Raw genomic sequence first — 5,076 nt, 5'->3', positions numbered from 1 at the left:
GGTGGAGCATACGTGCATATTCATGAAAAACTGTTCCATGGGTGGAGCATACGTGCATATTCATGAAAAACTGTTCTATGGGTGGAGCATACGAGCATATTCATGAAAAACTGTTCCATGGGTGGAGCATACGTGCATATTCATGAAAAACTGTTCAATGGGTGGAGCATACGTGCATATTCATGAAAAACTGTTCTATGGGTGGAGCATACGTGCATATTCATGAAAAACTGTTCTATGGGTGGAGCATACGTGCATATTCATGAAAAACTGTTCCATGGGTGGAGCATACGTGCATATTCATGAAAAACTGTTCCATGGGTGGAGCATACGAGCATATTCATGAAAAACTGTTCTATGGGCGGAGCATACGTGCATATTCATGAAAAACTGTTCCATGGGTGGAGCATACGTGCATATTCATGAAAAACTGTTCAATGGGTGGAGCATACGTGCATATTCATGAAAAACTGTTCTATGGGTGGAGCATACGTGCATATTCATGAAAAACTGTTCTATGGGTGGAGCATACGTGCATATTCATGAAAAACTGTTCCATGGGTGGAGCATACGTGCATATTCATGAAAAACTGTTCTATGGGCGGAGCATACGTGCATATTCATGAAAAACTGTTCCATGGGTGGAGCATACGTGCATATTCATGAAAAACTGTTCTATGGGTGGAGCATACGTGCATATTCATGAAAAACTGTTCCATGGGTGGAGCATACGTGCATATTCATGAAAAACTGTTCCATGGGTGGAGCATACGTGCATATTCATGAAAAACTGTTCTATGGGTGGAGCATAAGTGCATATTCATGAAAAACTGTTCTATGGGCGGAGCATACGTGCATATTCATGAAAAACTGTTCCATGGGTGGAGCATACGTGCATATTCATGAAAAACTGTTCAATGGGTGGAGCATACGTGCATATTCATGAAAAACTGTTCTATGGGTGGAGCATACGTGCATATTCATGAAAAACTGTTCCATGGGTGGAGCATACGTGCATATTCATGAAAAACTGTTCTATGGGCGGAGCATACGTGCATATTCATGAAAAACTGTTCCATGGGTGGAGCATACGTGCATATTCATGAAAAACTGTTCTATGGGTGGAGCATACGTGCATATTCATGAAAAACTGTTCCATGGGTGGAGCATACGTGCATATTCATGAAAAACTGTTCTATGGGCGGAGCATACGTGCATATTCATGAAAAACTGTTCCATGGGTGGAGCATACGTGCATATTCATGAAAAACTGTTCTATGGGTGGAGCATACGAGCATATTCATGAAAAACTGTTCTATGGGTGGAGCATACGTGCATATTCATGAAAAACTGTTCCATGGGTGGAGCATAAGTGCATATTCATGAAAAACTGTTCTATGGGTGGAGCATAAGTGCATATTCATGAAAAACTGTTCTATGGGCGGAGCATACGTGCATATTCATAAAAAACTGTTCTATGGGTGGAGCATACGAGCATATTCATGAAAAACTGTTCTATGGGCGGAGCATACGTGCATATTCATGAAAAACTGTTCCATGGGTGAAGCATAAGTGCATATTCATGAAAAACTGTTCTATGGGTGGAGCATACGAGCATATTCATGAAAAACTGTTCTATGGGTGGAGCATACGTGCATATTCATGAAAAACTGTTCCATGGGTGGAGCATAAGTGCATATTCATGAAAAACTGTTCTATGGGTGGAGCATAAGTGCATATTCATGAAAAACTGTTCTATGGGTGGAGCATACGTGCATATTCATGAAAAACTGTTCCATGGGTGGAGCATACGTGCATATTCATGAAAAACTGTTCTATGGGTGGAGCATAAGTGCATATTCATGAAAAACTGTTCTATGGGTGGAGCATACGTGCATATTCATAAAAAACTGTTCCATGGGTGGAGCATACGTGCATATTCATAAAAAACTGTTCTATGGGTGGAGCATAAGTGCATATTCATGAAAAACTGTTCCATGGGTGGAGCATACGTGCATATTCATGAAAAACTGTTCTATGGGTGGAGCATACGTGCATATTCATGAAAAACTGTTCCATGGGCGGAGCATACGTGCATATTCATGAAAAACTGTTCAATGGGTGGAGCATACATGCATATTCATGAAAAACTGTTCCATGGGCGGAGCATACGTGCATATTCATAAAAAACTGTTCTATGGGTGGAGCATACGTGCATATTCATGAAAAACTGTTCCATGGGTGGAGCATACGTGCATATTCATGAAAAACTGTTCCATGGGTGGAGCATAAGTGCATATTCATGAAAAACTGTTCCATGGGTGGAGCATACGTGCATATTCATGAAAAACTGTTCCATGGGTGGAGCATAAGTGCATATTCATGAAAAACTGTTCTATGGGTGGAGCATACGTGCATATTCATGAAAAACTGTTCCATGGGTGGAGCATACGTGCATATTCATGAAAAACTGTTCCATGGGTGGAGCATACGTGCATATTCATGAAAAACTGTTCCATGGGTGGAGCATACGTGCATATTCATGAAAAACTGTTCTATGGGTGGAGCATACGTGCATATTCATGAAAAACTGTTCCATGGGTGGAGCATAAGTGCATATTCATGAAAAACTGTTCCATGGGTGGAGCATAAGTGCATATTCATGAAAAACTGTTCTATGGGTGGAGCATACGTGCATATTCATGAAAAACTGTTCCATGGGTGGAGCATAAGTGCATATTCATGAAAAACTGTTCTATGGGTGGAGCATACGTGCATATTCATGAAAAACTGTTCCATGGGTGGAGCATAAGTGCATATTCATGAAAAACTGTTCTATGGGTGGAGCATACGTGCATATTCATGAAAAACTGTTCCATGGGTGGAGCATACGTGCATATTCATGAAAAACTGTTCCATGGGTGGAGCATACGTGCATATTCATGAAAAACTGTTCCATGGGTGGAGCATACGTGCATATTCATGAAAAACTGTTCCATGGGTGGAGCATACGTGCATATTCATGAAAAACTGTTCAATGGGCGGAGCATACGTGCATATTCATGAAAAACTGTTCTATGGGTGGAGCATAAGTGCATATTCATGAAAAACTGTTCCATGGGTGGAGCATAAGTGCATATTCATGAAAAACTGTTCTATGGGTGGAGCATACGTGCATATTCATGAAAAACTGTTCTATGGGCGGAGCATACGTGCATATTCATGAAAAACTGTTCTATGGGTGGAGCATAAGTGCATATTCATGAAAAACTGTTCCATGGGTGGAGCATAAGTGCATATTCATGAAAAACTGTTCTATGGGTGGAGCATACGTGCATATTCATGAAAAACTGTTCCATGGGTGGAGCATACGTGCATATTCATGAAAAACTGTTCCATGGGTGGAGCATACGTGCATATTCATGAAAAACTGTTCCATGGGTGGAGCATACGTGCATATTCATGAAAAACTGTTCCATGGGTGGAGCATACGTGCATATTCATGAAAAACTGTTCAATGGGTGGAGCATACGTGCATATTCATGAAAAACTGTTCCATGGGTGGAGCATACGTGCATATTCATGAAAAACTGTTCCATGGGCGGAGCATACGTGCATATTCATAAAAAACTGTTCTATGGGCGGAGCATACGTGCATATTCATGAAAAACTGTTCTATGGGCGGAGCATACGTGCATATTCATAAAAAACTGTTCTATGGGTGGAGCATACGTGCATATTCATGAAATACTGTTCCATGGGCGGAGCATACGTGCATATTCATGAAAAACTGTTCCATGGGCGGAGCATACGTGCATATTCATAAAAAACTGCTAATAAATCGGAAGTCTTGTTTATATATTCTTAAATGTATAATTAATTTTAAAAACAGCTGTTTAAAATCAAACTGGGGGATGAAAACATTTGAAATTTTTGACCTACTCCGTATATTTTCTGATAGATAATCTCTGTAGTGTTCTCTGTGAGAGTGCCACATATCCCCAGAGCAGCTCGTTACCCCGCTGTCGCAGAGACTCCCACGCACGGATCTCTCTCATTCAAGAGAATATTGCGTTTCATCTTTCTGTGTGGCGCTTCACTCGATTACAGCGGCAGTTTGTTTGGTGTAAATCAACACAACGGGAAAATGTTACGGGGTTTCTAATCAAAATATGCCTTTCTGTTACCGAACAGGCCATTGATTTCTTCCGTCCACAAGAGGACATCAGGACTGCATGTTTATCAGGCATTCTGGGAGGCACAAGTGCAATTATACAGCAATATTCCTATGAAATATTAGATATTATTGGGAAAATGTTGCCAATTATTACTCCCATTTCTTTTTTCATTACATGTTGCCCCAGGAACACATCAATATGCAGATTAGATACAGTGTCCTTGTATAGGCTACATTGTATTGAATGGGAAAACACATTTATTGTCTTTTTACCAACATATTGCATAAAGTAAAATGGTATGTCAATACATTCTGTTATATATTTTCATAGTTGAGAATCATCTTTATACCTAGCTTGGTAAAAATAATAATAATAATCTAAAACCGAAAAATTGATTGGCGAATGAAAAAAATCCCTTTGTTTTTGCCTATACGTGTTTGTTTATGTTACATTTTATGTAGGCCTATTTTTATTTTTTAAACAACTGAGTCCTGGAAATATCATTTTTCAAAAATGTCTCAGGAGTAATTGTGCTCTTAGACTTTTGTAACTCAAATGTTCTGGGAAAATGTGTTTAGATAAAAACTGAAAGAGTGGTGGAAGCTTAGTGACGGTGATGTTGAAGTCGGACCGTTGTGTAGTGCGTTCATTCGTTCATAGCTTTAGCTTTTTACCTTTCTGGAGACTGTCATGCTTCAAAATTCATAAAAGTTGTGTTCATCTGTGAAAAAATGTCCAAATATCATAAACATTTTGACTATGCTGTATTATATCAAACTATATATATATATATATAATTAATATATAATATATAATATAATTAATTACTATGTCAGATACAGTCGAACAATAATATTCTGTCAGATACAGTCGGGAATCGTGCGCATGCGCAGAAAGG

The sequence above is a fragment of the Pimephales promelas genome, chromosome 25, assembly GCF_988280905.1.
Source record: "Pimephales promelas chromosome 25, fPimPro1.hap1.1, whole genome shotgun sequence".
In the NCBI taxonomy this organism is placed as follows: domain Eukaryota; kingdom Metazoa; phylum Chordata; class Actinopteri; order Cypriniformes; family Leuciscidae; genus Pimephales; species Pimephales promelas.
Note: the sequence above shows the minus strand (reverse complement) of the source record.